A 15,931-nucleotide genomic window follows, 5' to 3' on the forward strand; every position below is an offset into this window, starting at 1 on the left:
CCATTTTACACATTGCGGCAGGTGGTGGAAGGAGGGAGAGAGAGAGAAAGAGAGGAAGGGAGAGGGGCTGACTTACATTTGAAGCGGTTCTCGCCGCTCTTCAGCCGCCTCTCCCTCCTCGTCTGCGCGGCTCCCTTCTCCCTCCTCCGACGGGGTTTCGTTGAATGACGCGTTTGCGCCGTGACGTCACGACGCAATCGCGTCATTCCGCGAAACCCCGCCCCCCCCCGAGCTGGGCACTCGGGAGAAGGGGGTTTCATGGCGGCGGCACCGCGGGCCATCAGACGAGGTCTGGCGGGCCGGATTTGGCCCGCGGGCCTTGTCTTTGACACCCCTGCTCTAGGACGTAAGAGAAAATAAGATTTTAAACCTACCGGTAAATCTTTTTCTCGTAGTCCGTAGAGGATGCTGGGCGCCCGTCCCAAGTGTGGACTTCTTCTGCAAGACTTGTATATAGTTATTGCTTAAATAAGGGTTATGTTATAGTCTCATCGGTCTTGGACTGATGCTATGTCGTTTTCATACTGTTAACTGGATAGTATATCACAAGTTATACGGTGTGATTGGTGTGTCTGGTATGAATCTTGCCCTTGGATTAACAAAAATCCTTTCCTCGTACTGTCCGTCTCCTCTGTGCACAGTTTCTCTTACTGAGGTCTGGAAGAGGGACATAGAGGGAGGAGCCAGTGCACACCAGATCTAAAGTCTTTCTTAAAGTGCCCATGTCTCCTGCGGAGCCCGTCTATCCCCATGGTCCTTACGGAGTCCCCAGCATCCTCTACGGACTACGAGAAAAAGATTTACTGGTAGGTTTAAAATCTTATTTTTGCAGTCCAGTGTGTGGGGGAGGGGAAAGTATGAGAATGTGTGTAGTCTGAGTGGGTGTGTGTGGGGTTTGGGGGTGGCCAGTCTGTGTGTGTGTAAGTAAGGGGGTGGGGCAGTCTGTGTGTGTGGGCGGGATGTACTAATGGCCATTTACCGAAGAGGGATCACGGGCACTAAGATGCCCTTCTCATTCACCATCCAGCTGGGTGGCGGAGCCGGGCGGGTGAAAAGCAAGCAACAGGGCAGCATGCTGTATATCAGCAGCCCAGGGTGCGGGCTGTAAGGCACGTGTAGAGTGGAGCCCAAAGTCGGAGACCGGCAACATGTTGACCGGCAACAAGCGGCTTCTGCTTCCGCGTTCAACATGATGCCGATCTGCGGCTTTGGGCTACGCAGGGTTCTGGGGATGGGTGTCCTCTGCCGAGTGTACTGCAGCTCTGGGGGTACGGGCTCTGGAGGCTCTCAGCACTGTTGACTATCCAGCTGCCTCAAGTATGTACAGCCCGCACCCTCGGCTGCTGATATCCGGCATGCTGCTGCTGCTGGCTGTCCCCCCGCCCGGCTCGGCCACACAGCTGTACGGTGAGAAGGGCATCTCCGTTCCCGAGGTTTAATACATATGCCTCAGTAAATGGCCTCTGCGGTAAACGATACTAATGCTTACCGTGGAAGTAACAGCGGGGAGGACGACGCACATCGGGATCCTGCAGCTGGAGGAACCCCTTCGGAGCGCAGCAGACCACACTGAAAAGGGTGCATCCCCGATGTGGTACTCTGCATCCCGGGTGGCGCCAAAGACGTGGAATGTCGAAGGTAGCAGAAGCGCTGCAGCTTGGGGTGAGAAACCGCTGCAACCCTTCCGACGCTAAACTCTGCAATTAGTCAATTAAGGGGGTAGGCTCCTCTCACCACAGTGCCCTGCAGGATTAGTTAATTAAGGGGGTAGGCTCCCCTTACCACAGTGCCCCGCAGGATTAGTTAATTAAGGGGGTAGGCTCCCCTCACCACAGTGCCCCACAGGCCTTGTTAATTAAGGGGGTAGGATCCCCTCATTCTATAATGTGAATTTTGGCTCATACCATGTGCTGTAACGTGAATTTTGGCTCATACCGTGTGCTATTATGTGAATTTCGGCTCATACTGTGTGCTATAATGTGAATTTCGGCTCATACTGTGTGCTATAATGTGAATTTCGGCTCATACCGTGTGGTATAATGTGAATTTCGGCTCATACCGTGTGGGGTAATGTGAATTTCGGCTCATACCGTGTGCTGTAATGTGAATTTCGGGTCATACCGTGTGCTATAATGTGAATTTCGGCTCATACCATGTGGGGTAATGAGGTAATATAGGAACTGTGCCCAGGGAGACGGACATTTCGAGGAAAGGATTTACTTTTAAACTAAAGGTGAGATTCATACCAGCTTACACCTCAACCATGCCGCACAACATGGCATTCAACTTAACACATGCCAAAGGGCATGAACAATTGCAGCAACATGCTGAAAATAATCGTAACACAATACTTGTGTAACAACAAACTAACAACTGCAGGTAAAGTACGCACTTGGTTGGGTGCCCAGCACCCCCTACGGACTAGGAGAAAAGGATTTACCGGTAGGTATTAAAATCCTGTTTTCTCATACGTCTTAGAGGATGCTGGGGTCCACTTCATTACCATGGGATTATACCAAAGCTCCAGTATAGGCGGGAGAGTGCGGATGACCCTGCAGCACCGATTGACCAAACTTGAGGTCCTCATCGGCCAAGGTGTCAAACTTGTAAAACTTTGCAAACGTGTTTGCCCCTGACCAAGTAGCTGCTCGACAAAGTTATAACGCCAAGGCCCCCGGGCAGTCGCCCAGGATGAGGCCACCTTTCTAGTAGAATGGGCATTCACCGACTTCGGTATCGGCAATCCTGCCGTGGAATGAGCGTGCTGAATCGTCCCTCTGATCCAGCGCGCAATGGTCTGCTTAGAAGCAGGACACCCAATCTTGTTGGGAGCATACAGGATAAAAAGAGCTTCTGTTTTCCGAATCCTAGCTGTTCTTGCGACATACATTTTCAAAGCTCTGACCACATCAAGAGACTTTGACGCAGTGAAGGTGTCAGTAGCCACTGGCACCACAATAGACTGGTTTATATGGAAAGACAAAACCACCTTCGGAAGAAATTGTTGGCGAGTTCTCAACTCTGCCCTATCTTCATGGAAGATCGGGTAAGGGCTCTTGTGAGACAAGGCCCCCAACTCAGACAACAGCCTTGCGGATGCCAAGGCCAGTAGCATCAGGGCCGGTGCAAGGTCTCTATGCACCCTAGGCAAGTTTCCAGCCTAGTGCCCCCTATCCTGCAACCCCCCTCCCCCCAGGAAAGATGCAGGTGGCCACTAGGTGGACTAGGGTATATTGCATTATTATACATATGCAGAAAAAAAGAAACAACACTCATGGACTTTTAAAGTGAAAAAGTATACAGTACTTTTACTTTCAAATCCTTGAGTGATGACCGTTCTTTCTGCCTATGTATACTTGTTAGCTGGCATGTTGGAAATTGTATAGGAATCTATCTATCTATCTATCTATCTATCTATCTATCTATCTATCTATCTATCTTGTATACATTGCATCTGTATATGGGGTCTGGTGGGATATTTAATTGTATGTGTATACATACATACAGCATTATATACATATATTTTTATGCTCCTTATTGTGTTCCATCCACCCATCTGTAAGTTCATTACTGACCCCCACTCCTCCATATGTACTGTATTATACCCCAGTGCCTGTGTTTCCCTATTATGCTGTTTACAAGAGCAAACCACCCACCAGGATGTAAGGTGTGTACTGCCTGTGGTCCTGCAGAAGTCCCCATGGGTTACTTACCTAATAGTTGTTTCGCTGTTTTCTCTCATAATTGGTACGGCTCGTCTTACAGGCGGCAGCAGCATTACAGCGACGCTGCAGGTGCAGACATGTAGTCAGGTGCTGCTTGCTGCTGAAGAGTTGGGATCCAGGGGCCTGCATCAGGACTATGAGGAGCGGCCGTGGGGGCGCCCCTTGGGGAGCCATAGTTACATCCGCCTCCTATGTGCCTTCATATGACATGATGTTACACTTAGCACGGAGGAAGCGCTGAGGCACTCTGTGGTACAGCCTGATGGTGACGGCTGCACCTAAATAGACCCGCAGCAGCAGCCAGCGCAGTGTAAGGAGGAGGCCGCACACAGAGTCATCCTTCAGTTTTTTGCTAGATGAATTTAGTGGCGCCCCCCAGGAGCCGGCGCCCCTAGGCAGCCGCCTAAAGCTGCCTAATGGTAGAGCCGGCCCTGAGTAGCATGACCACTTTTCAAGTGAGAAACTTCAATTCAATCTCCTGTAGAGGTTCAAACCAATCCGATTGAAGGAATTCCAACACCACATTAAGGGCCCATGGTGCCACCGGAGGCACAAATGGAGGTTGGATGTGCAGCACCCCTTTCACGAACGTCTGAACTTCTGGAAAGGAGGCCAATTGTTTTTGAAAGAAAACTGACAAGGCCGAAATCTGAACCTTGATTGAACCCAATCTTAGGCCCGCATCCACACCTGCCTGCAGAAAAGGGAGAAAAACGTCCCAACTGAAACTCTTCCGTAGGAGCCTTCTTGGATTCACACCAAGACACATATTTTCTCCAAATACGGTGGTAATGTTTAGACGTTACTCCTTTCCTGGCCTGAACAAGAGTGGGAATGACTTCCTTGGGAATCCCCTTTCGGGCTAGGATCCGGCACTCAACAGCCATGCCGTCAAACGTAGCCACGGTAAGTCTTGATATACGCACGGCCCCTGCTGTAGCAGGTCCTCGTGAGGAGGAAGAGGCCGAGGATCTTTCATGAGCAACTCCTGAAGATCTGGATACCAAGCCCTCCTTGGCCAGTCTGGGGCAATGAGGATTGCTCGAACCCTTGTTCTTCTTATTATTTTGAGAACTTTTGTTATTAGCGGAAGAGGAGGGAAGACATATACCGACCGAAACACCCACTGGGTCACCAGTGCATCCACTGCTACTGCTTGAGGGTCTCTCGATCTGGAACAATGGGGGTCATTCCGAGTTGTTCGCTCGCAAGCTGCTTTTAGCAGCTTTGCACACGCTAAGCCGCCGCCTACTGGGAGTGAATCTTAGCTTATCAAAATTGCGAACGAAAGATTAGCAAAATTGCGAATAGACACTTCTTAGCAGTTTCTGAGTAGCTCCACACTTACTCGGCATCTGCGATCAGTTCAGTGCTTGTCGTTCCTGGTTTGACGTCACAAACACACCCAGCGTTCTCCCAGACACTCCTCCGTTTCTCCAGCCACTCCCGCGTTTTTCCCAGAAACGGTAGCGTTTTTTCGCACACACCCATAAAACGGCCTGTTTCCGCCCAGAAACACCCACTTCCTGTCAATCACATTATGATCACCAGAACGAAGAAAAAAACTAGTAATGCCGTGAGTAAAATACCTAACTGCATAGCAAATTTACTTGGCGCAGTCGCACTGCGGACATTGCGCATGTGCATTTGCGACTAATCGCTCCGTTGCGAAAAAAAAATAACGAGCGAACAACTCGGAATGACCCCCCATATCTCTGAAGCTTCTTGTTGAGACAAGATGCCATCATGTCTACTTGAGGAACTCCCCAAAGACTTGTCACCTCTGCGAAAACTTCTTAGTGGAGGCCCCACTCTCCTGGATGGAGATAGTGTCTGCTGAGGAAGTCTGCTTCCCAGTTGTCCACTCCCGTAATGAAAATTGCTGACAGAGCTTTTGCATGTCTTTCTTCCCAGAGGAGGATCTTTGTCACCTCTGCCATTGCCGCTCTGCTTTTCGTTCCGCCTTGACGGTTTATGTACGCGGCTGCTGTTACATTGTCCAACTGGATCTGCACTGGCTGATCTTGTAGAAGATGCACCGCTTGTAGAAGGCCGTTGTAAATGGCTCTCAATTCCAGAACGTTTATGTGAAGACAGGATTCCTGACTTGACCATTTTCCTTGGAAGCTTTTTCCCTGTGTGACTGCTCCCAAGCCTCGGAGACTTGCATCCGTGGTTATTAGGACCCAGTCCTGAATCCCGAATCTGCGTCCCTCTAATAGGTGAGAACTGTGCAGCCACCACAGGAGTGAAATCCTGGCTTTGGAGGACAGGATTATCCTCTGGTGCATGTGTAGGTGGGATCCGGACCACTTGTCCAACAGATCCCACTGGAAAACTCTGGCATGGAATCTGCCAAACTGTATGGCCTCGTAGGCCGCTACCATCTTTCCCAACAACCGAATGCATTGATGTATCGACACTCTTGTCGGTTTCAAAACCTGTTTGACCATTTTCTGGATCTCCAGAGCTTTTTCCACTGGAAGAAATACCCTCTGAACTTCTGTGTCCAGTATCATCCCCAGAAAAGACAATCTTGTCGTTGGTCCCAACTGCGACTTTGGAAAATTCAAAATCCAACCGTGTTGTTGGAGCACTGACAGGGAGAGTGCAATGTTCTGCACAAACCGTTCCTTGGATCTCGCTTTTATCAGGAGATCGTCCAGGTAAGGAATTATATTGACTCCTTGTTGTCGAAGGAGGACCATCATCTCTGCCATCACCTTGGTGAACACCCTCGGTGCCGTGGAGAGTCCGAACGGCAACGTCTGGAACTGGTAATGGCAATCCTGTATCGCGAACCTCAGAAAAAGCCTGATGTGGAGGATAAATGAGAACATATAAGTAGGCCTCTTTTATGTCTACCGACACCATGACATCTCCTTCCTCCAGACTGGAAATCACTGCCCTCAGAGATTCCATCTTGAACTTGAACCTTTTCAGGTAGAGATTCAGAGATTTTAGGTTCAGAATTGGTCTGACCGAGCCGTCCGGCTTCGGAACTACGAAGAGGCTTGAATAAAAACCTCCTCCCTGCTGTGACAAGGGTACCAGGACAATGACTTGATCCTGACATAATTTTTGAATTGCAGCCTTTACTACTTCTCTGTCTGGAAGAGAAGCTGGTAAGGTCGATTTGAAAAATCGACATGGGGGGACGTCTTGAAACTCCAGCTGGTATCCATGGGACACTATTTGCAAAACCCATGGGTCCAGGCCAGATTGAGCCCAGATCTGACTGAAAAGTTTCAGACGTGCTCCCACCCAAGCGGACTCCCGCAAGGGAGCCCCAGCGTCATGCTGCAGATTTGACAGAAGCAGGGGTGGACTTCTGCTCCTGCGATCCGGTAGACGCTGCTGACTTTTTTCCTCGTCCTCTCCCTCTACCTGCAAAGAAGGGGGAACCTTTGGCCTTTTTGTATTTGTTGGGCCGAAAGGACTGTATCTGAGAGTGATGTGTTTTTTTTGTCGGTGCTGGAGCATAAGGCAAGAATGTCAACTTACCTGTGGTAGCCGCAGAGACCAACGCATCCAGCCCATCGCCAAACAAGGCCTCACCTTTATACAGGAGAGCCTCCATATTTCTTTTGGAATCTGCGTCAGCATTCCACTGGCGAATCTACAACGCCCTCCGAGCCGAGACTGCCATGGTAGCGGCTTTTGAACCTAAAAGCCCAATATCCTTCATGGCCTCTAGCATGTATGCAGCAGCGTCTTTGATATGACCTAACGTTAGGAGTATCTCGTCTCTATCGTGTCAATTTCAGATGACAAGTTATCTGACCACTTTTCGATAGCACTACTCACCCACGCACAAGCAATGGTGGGCCTGAGCAGTGTACCATTGGCTACATAAATAGATTTTAACGTCGTCTCCAACTTGCGGTCTGCCGGCTCCTTTAGTGAAGCCATCCCAGGTGCAGGGAGAATCACCTTTTTTGTTAACCGTGACAGGGCACTGTCTAATACTGGGGGTGGCTCCCACCTTTTCCTGTCCTCTGCCGGGAAAGGATAAGCAACCTGAATCCTTTTGGGAATCTGAAATTTCTTTTCAGGGTTTGTCCAAATTCCCTCAAAGACAGTATTTAGCTCGTGAGAAGGAGGGAAAGCTACATTAATTTTATTTTCTTTATAAAAATAAGCCTTCTCCTGAGGTACAGGAGGGGCTTCCGTAACTTCCAAAACCTCCCTTATAGCAACAATCATGTATTGAATGCTTTTTGCCAATTTAGGATCTATTCCCCTGGAATCATTAGTGTCGACACAGGAATCAGAGTCCGTGTCGGTATCAGTTTGTACTATTTGTGCAAATGGTCTTTTATGTGACCCAGAGGTGACACCTGTGGATGAAAAAGCAGAACCACTAAAAATCACATCTTCCACTGATTTTTTCCAGCTTTCTGCATGAGACTCAGACTTATCTAATCTCTTACTGATATGATTCACACTATCACGTAATTCTTTCACCCATTTAGGCTCATGGTGTGCCGGCAGTGCCACCACATTACAACTCTGTGTCCCTAAAATGGCTCCCTCAGGGGAAGAGCTCCCTGCCTCAGACATGTCACACACATGCACAACCACACCACAGACACTCCGGGACTTATAGGGGACACACTTACAGTAAAGTCTGTCAGAAGGACACAGATAGGATTTGCCAGTTCACAACCCAGCGCCAGAAATAAAATGTCTGTGTAACACAAAATGCCCGCAGACCTGCAGCGCTTTTATAATCACGCAATATATTATATATATGTATATATATATATATAGCACCAAATTTCACTGTGCCCCCCCCCCCCCCCCCCGTTTAGCACCCTGATACTTAGTTCAGCAGTGGAGGAGGACCAGCGTTCTTCTCTGCAGTCCTGGAAGGAGAGAAAATGGCGCTGAGCAGTGTGCAGGAGGAAGCCCCGCCCCTGTAATGGCGCGTTTCCCCTCAGATTTTTTTAAACTAATATTTATACTGGCAGGGGTAGGACTGTGCCTCAGCATCTTATGCCCCTTATTTTTGCCAGTTTTAGTAGGTTTCATGCTGCCCAGGGCGCCCCCCCCCCCCCCCGCGGCCTACAATGCCTGTGTGTGATGGGTAGCATGGCGCGCAGCGTTACCGCCCGCTGCGCGGTACCTTTCAGCCGTCACTATGTCTATAGATCCTTTTCTTCTTACACTCACCTGTCTTCTGGCTCTGTAAGAAGGGTGACGGCGGGCTGTGGGAGTGAGCACATAGCCACAGCTAGCGTTCAGTACCCTTCAGGAGCTAATGGTGTCCTGTCAGCCAGAAGCAGAGCCATGAAACTATTCAGGAAGTTGGTTCCTACTTCTGTCTCCTAAGTCCCACAAAGCAGGGAGACTGTTGCCAGCAGTCCTCCCTGAAAATAAAAAAACTAACATAAGTCTTTTCAGAGAAGCTCAGTAGAGCTCCCCTGGAGTGCATCCAGTCTGCCTGAGCACATTTTCTAAACTGAGGTCTGGAGGAGGGGCATAGAGGGAGGCGCCAGTTCACACCCTTGAAAAGTCTTAAAGTGCCCATGGCTCCTGCGGAACCGTCTATAACCAGGGATGGATCTAGACTTTTCTTTAGGGGGGGGGGGGCGGTTTACTGTTTAATCTTGACTACTCCCTCTACAGTCCCAACTCCTTTCATCTGCAATCCTAACTCCTCCTCCTCTCAATTCTGACTGAACTTTTTGAGTGAGACTGAGATAGAGCTTTGTGATTGTTCTATGTACATGTGACTGTGCTATGGTGTAATTGTATTTATTAGCCCCCTAGTACCCACACAACAGCAAGTGAGGGGCAAATGCTCTGTAACCCTTGCTCCTCTGTGCTGCTATGGTATAAGCTGCAGCACATCGTTCTGCCTCAGGCTCTCCACGGAGAGCTCTCTTCTGCTCAAAAGTGGGCTATGACTGTGTTAGGGGGGGCGATCGCGCCCCCCCCCCCCCCCCCCCCCCCCCTAGATCCGGCCCTGTCTATAACCCATGGTACTGAAGTGGACCTCAGCATTCTCTAGGACTTATGAGAAAAGGGGTTATCTCACTGCTTGATCCATTTGCCCCCTGGCCCCATATACAATATACGTCAGTAAGTATAGATCCTGTGCACTCTGCAGCTGGCAGACCCAGCGTGTCTCTGGCACGGCAGCAGCCGCACTACCACATACAGTAAGCCGCACTACCACATACAGTACGCGGAGTTGTACTTGTACACAGTAAAACACACCGCAGACTGCACTAGTATTCCCGGATTACTAGGAGAAGGAGGAAAGTGGGGGTGAGCGAACAGGAGCAGGAGGAGTGGCTCCAGCAGGCCAGGATCAGGAGGAGTTCCCCGCTGCCCGCCCCTCTCCGTGCTGGGAGGAAGGGTGTTTCCTGCCTATCGCTAGGAAGTTTCGGCCTCGTAGTTTCTGGTGGGTAAAAGTGGAGTAAAGATTCCGCACAGCCTCCAGCACCGGCGCTGCTCACCGGAGGAGGAGGCCCGGCCTGCAGGCGCTGCGTGTGAGCGGGACAGGAGCTGGCAGCACCCCGGGTAGGAGACCAGTCAGTACTCGCAGAGCCGCCCGCTGCTGGGTCACTTCCCCATAAACCGGGTGAGAGATGTGTTATCAGTGTCTCCTCTGCCCCCATACACACTGTGCACAGACACATACTGGGGGTAGGTAGAGGGCAGGCAGGTGGGTGTCCCTGTGTGTGAGGGTACTGCTGTTTGTCATTATCGCTGTGGTGTGTCCTCTTCTTCCCACATTGGGGTGTGGGTGCTGTCACAGGGGCACACGGGGGTGGTGATCTGCTTAGCTCATGTGTTATAGCATTGTATAATAGCTGCATTGAATTATATTGGGTTTGCTTGTTAAATGTTCTGTTTGATCTGATGGTGTATGTGGTGGTTCCTACTCTGCATGAGTAATGGCTGATCATACATACAGTATGTGTATCATCAGCAGTGACCATACCTTGACAAGTTTGAGCAGAGGTTCAACTTCAAGGAACAGCAGTATGGTGGCTATTATCATTCTATGTATGTAGCAGCAGCATGTGCTCTCAGATCCTGTCATCTGTGTACATTAATCTCTGCCCAGGTGAACTTTTATTTCCCAAATATACAAACACATATGGATGAAGGAATTTATAATACTGTAGCCCGAGCAATCCCTGAGGAAGTATTAAGGTTCAAGTTTGTACCGGTATTATATACTATTCTCTTTGTTGCCTGGAGCACTTCTGCACTTTACTTTTCTCTTTTGCTAGGTAGTTTTATTCTTTATGAGTTTGAACGCATTCTGCACAGCTGCAAGGAAGGTCTCTAGTGGTGTTTTCAGCATCGCGATGCAGGATGTCTCAGCATTGAGAAGTATTAAAAAGCAGTTCACTGAAGAGGTGTTATATAACTCACCTCTCTGGCAGATGCTCTCCTGTTTGTATTGCATCTGATTATGGTGCTATGCGTTACTTACCAGACTCACCACAGCCTCCTGACATCTTTTCGTGTGTGCGGTTTTCTGCCATTGTTTTTGCAATCTTTCACGTGCGCAGTGAGCCTGCCGGGAGTAATTACTTATCACATTAGAGATAGGTTGATACAAAAACTCACCGCCCAGCAATCTATTTTTGCAATGCCTCTCCCTTTCAGATCAAAATCCCGGGTCCAGCTGGGATTTTGAACAGTGCTGTGACATAGGTGAGACCCCATTCGCACTGCGGCTCCAACCTGGGTTATTCCTGTGCTGGCGCCGTTTACACAGCTCATGGGTCCAGTCTCTCTTCTGCTGGTGCTTGGACATAACTTATTTATTTATTACCAGTTATTTATATAGCGCACACACATTCCGCAGCTCTTTACAGAGAGTATTTGGCCATTCACATCAGTCCCTGCCCCAGTGGAGTTTACAGTCTATATTCCCTACCACACATACACGCACACACATTCACGCTAAGGTTAATTTGTAGGGAGCCAATAAACCTACAAGTATATATTTGGATTGTGGGAGGAAACCAGAGTACCCGGAGGAAACCCACGCAAGCACAGGGAGAATATATAAACTCCACACAGTTAGGGCCATGGTGGGAATCAAACCCATGACCTCAGTGCTGTGAGGCAGTAATGCTAACCATTACACAGTCTGCTGCCCACATTTCCATGCGCCGGGAAATTTGGCTCTTCTCATGTTATAAACAGAACCCGGGTCGGATCACCAAAGTTACCATTTTATCATCTTCAAGCGCCGAGAAATCTGGCTCTTCCCATACTGTAAATGGAACCCAGTTTGGATCACCCAAGTTACCCATTTACACTGCACCGTCGTAATAGGGTCTTTCCTGTGTCCAACCCTGGTCATTAGTTGTTATTTTTTTGGCTATCTTTTCAGACTGAGCTGCATCATAAGTCGACCCGTCTTATTGCAGCAGTCTGAAAGGGATATTATTAATACATTTCAAGTAATGCCATTATTGCATCAAATCAGGATGTCGGCTCTGAGGAATGGGGCATGGTAGTACATATTTGCCCTTTTGTATTAGTTTCTTCCCCAAAGTACAACTATGGTTCCTCTCTTACTTCATAGATGTGGTAATTTCACAGTTTTTCTGTCTTCAGTATTTGTGTTGAATGCAAAAGATTTGTTTCCCCATTGTACGAATACAGTCAAAGTAAAACGAAATAGTTTTGTGCTTTAGAGCTTCATCACACACCTTTGGGATGCTGACCATGCAGGGAGGTTTGCTGCATGTAGATATACTGCATAAAACTTTTTACAGTACTGTTAGAGATAAAACAACAGATTGATCTTAACCACACACATACAAACAAACTAGGAATGTCTATTTGTCAGAGGAACCAATGTGATATGGGAATTGTATAGGGCAGAGGTTCCTAAACTGTGTGCCGTGGCTCCCTGGGGTGCCTCGGGACACTTGCAGGGGTGCTCTGGGTTGGTGGTCCAGGACCAATTCAAATTATTCATGGTCAATATAATAGGCAAAACCAGTGCTGGTGGCTGCCAGTCATAAAATATGTGGCCAAACAGAAGCAAATCTTGTCCCTCACCACACAACTGACCCTAAGGATGACATATAAACGCAGTCTACTTAATGTAACATTTCTTTCTAAATTTCTCAATAAGAAATTTTTGGCCTAGGGGTGCCGTGAAAAAAACTCTGATATTCTAGGGCGCCGTGATTCAAAAAAGTTTGGAAACCACTGGTATAGGGGATATGGAGGAGCATAATGGGAGCAAGATTAGACCTAACCCAACCTGTAGATCTCCTGCATTTGTGTAACTACACATTCCAGCATACCCTGCCACAGTTTTAGTATTCCCTAAGTGCAAAACACTGGCATGGCATGCTGGGACCTATAGTTTTCCAACAGCAGGTAAGCCACAGCTTGGCCAGACCTGCTATAGAGTATGGGTTGATGTCCTTGGGACAACTTTATTCTCTTTCATACTGTATTTTATTCTTATGGATTTGCAGATAGGTGGAGTGTATATTATATTTTTCAGATAATAAACCACTGCAGCTGTGTTTCTCAGCACAGTGGTGTGCCATCTTGATAAAAACAATGGTGCAGTTTAGTGTTTTCATACACTGCGACATTGCGGCTTATGTAATAGTCTGCAGGCTGTGCTGGAATTTTCAGTGAGTTTGCCCGTATTTTTAAAACGGCTAACTCGCTGGAGGTTGGTTTTGCCTTTTAATTGATTGCCGCTTTAAAATTACGGGCAGATTCGTCAGAAATTCCTGCACAGCCTGCCACTAGCAGGCTATTATATAAGTCCTATTAGCTGTAATTTGCTCCATATTACAGCATGTGTGAGCTGTGAATGACTGATTCCTATTTGGTAAAATAGGGTCAGAAAAACCTGTCGTTGATCTGATGGCATGGCACTCATTTTCCGCTTGTAATAAATGGCTGTGATGTCTGATTTGACTGGCCAAAATTAGAACAATGATTCGGTTACTCCATTGGTTTGTGTGTAGTCCACTTTAAAAATAGGGGAAGTAAGGTGTTTTTGTAAATGCCTTATTCAGTGTTTTTTCTTCCGGTTTTTAACAGTGTCCTAAATGTCCCCCTTGTTTAACAACACATTTCACTACAATATTTAATTTCTGCATCAAAATGTTTTAATCTGTCAACGTACTGCCAAATAATCACATGTACAATCCTATGACCGCTCTTCCTTACTTAACATAAATAATTTATACCCAAATGTATGACCTTACATTTCCAGATTGTACACATTGTGGGCAGGCTACTATTCCTGATCATCTGGAGTGGACTTACGTCATTACTTTTTGGGCATAGTTATTCATTACTGTGAGTAACCTCCTGTTACTGCCCTCTCCCACTTGTTCATAGGAGGGTTACTCTCTGTCACCGCCAGCAGGCTCCACTCTGGCTTCTAAGTATGTGTGGTCTCGCTGCTGCAACAGCTCCTGGGTGGTCTAGGATTGTTCCCCACTGGTAGATTACTATGGGGCAGTGCCACACGTAGTAGTGGTCAGAGGGCTGAGCTTGACATTGGGCTCAATTTAAGGACAGCCAGAAAACAAGCAAATCTGGTTATCACAGTACACAAGCATGTTTTGATGCTAATAAACTTATTACATCAATAGAATGTCTTTAAAAAGACATTTCTTCGGGGGGCGTGGCCACGGCAGCAACGGAGTAGGGAGCGGATCTCGGGAGCTCCCCGAACAAACAGATCCTAACACCCATCCTGACCCTCCTGGTGAGCCTGCCCGGGCTGCATACCTCCCCTGTGCTGCTGTGCGCTGCGGGACACCGTTTACTGCGGCCTCCGGGACTCGAGGGCCGGCGCCGGCTGACTTCCGGCCCTGCGGCCTAGGCCTCCTCTGGATCCCCGGCCTCGATTTCGGCGCCCTCGGCCGCGGAACGACCGGAGCTCGAGCGACGGGGTGACGTCGCCCACGGACACCCTAGGAGGACTGGGGGGTTGAGGCTGTCTCTCCTCTCCCTCATGGTCTGCGGCCCGGAGCCCTAACACCTGGAGAAGAGGGGAGAAATAACAGGTACTTCTGTGGAAGGGGAAGAGACATGCGGCCATTTTGAGAGAAGGGAAATTGATCTCCATGCTTGGAAGGGCTGCTTTCATCTGTGCTGCCCAGTGATTTATTTAGCTCACAGGATCCTATACTGTATACTGATCTCTCCTAATACTACCCTCCTAATAACTATGCTAATACCTATCTGAGATTGGAGACAAAATCAGCTATCTACATTGCACGGCCCTTCCAGTATAATATACAGGAACTGCATATAGTTCAGATCTGCCTACACTGCTGTGCTGCATCAATTACCCACAGTGTATTACGCACCATCATCCTACTTTAATACTCTGACATATTGACTGGACGCGGTCGATTCCCGCCACTGATCATACGCGGCCTGGCTACGTCCGTCATCTAGCCAAAATCCTACATTATAACCTTACTCTGGGAAGAGTGTGACTGCTCCCGCTCAGCATGGTGGGGGGCGGCCGGAGTGCGGCCGCGGCCAAACTTGAAAAATTTACCAGACAACCCAACCCTAGGGCTGCACCGGCTCCTTCTCATGAAGCCTCTCCAACGCACTCGACCTCCCCGCCTGAGACAGCGGTTGATTCCCCGGAAGCAGTGGGGGCGCCGTCTATTCAACAGGTGCTGGAGGCTATAGCCGGCAGTGAACAACGTCTCTCCGATAAGATGGAAAAGGTGCAGTGCGATCTCTCCCTGCTCCGCCAAGATGTACAGCGTATCCGAGAGCGAGTGGGTGAGGCGGAGACAAGGGTCTCCAACCTGGAAGATCTATGTGGCCCCCTTAAGCAGTCTGTATCTGGGGTGACCCAGCAGGTCTCCTCACTTCAAACCAAGCTCCTAGACATGGAGGGACGGCTGCGTAGGAACAACGTTAGATTCGTAGGCCTGCCTGAAAAAGAAGAGGGTTCACAGCCGGAGGAATTCCTCGAATCCTGGCTCAAAGAACTGTATGGCGCTGAGTCCTTTACGGCCCATTTTACGGTGGAGCGTGCACATAGGATACCATCTCGGCCTTTACCCCCAGGTGCCCCTCCTCGCACCTTCATCGCTAAATTCCTGCACTATAAAGACCGTGACTCGGTTCTCCGCTTAGGTCGCACGAAGGGCCCGCTGGTCCGCAATGGAGTCAGGGTTTCGGCCTTCCCGGACTTTGCCGCAGACGTCCAG

The 15,931-nt window shown here is 48.9% G+C and overlaps 1 protein-coding gene across 4 annotated transcripts in view; it reads left to right on the top strand.

Moving 5' to 3' along the window:
* The window catches only part of CYFIP1 (cytoplasmic FMR1 interacting protein 1), a 414,017-nt gene that overhangs the window by 38,401 nt on the left and 359,685 nt on the right, over positions 1-15,931 (top strand). Inside the window, exon 1 of one of the 4 annotated variants that reach the window (XM_063953277.1) lies at positions 9,998-10,317. The exons of 1 other annotated variant lie outside the window; for it this stretch is intronic. The gene's annotated coding sequence lies outside the window, so the exon portion shown is untranslated. Of the gene's footprint in view, positions 1-9,997; positions 10,318-15,931 lie in introns of those variants that run through there. 2 more of the 4 variants (XM_063953278.1, XM_063953280.1) reach the window with 2 other exon arrangements.

The sequence above is a fragment of the Pseudophryne corroboree genome, chromosome 2, assembly GCF_028390025.1.
Source record: "Pseudophryne corroboree isolate aPseCor3 chromosome 2, aPseCor3.hap2, whole genome shotgun sequence".
In the NCBI taxonomy this organism is placed as follows: Eukaryota; Metazoa; Chordata; class Amphibia; order Anura; family Myobatrachidae; genus Pseudophryne; species Pseudophryne corroboree.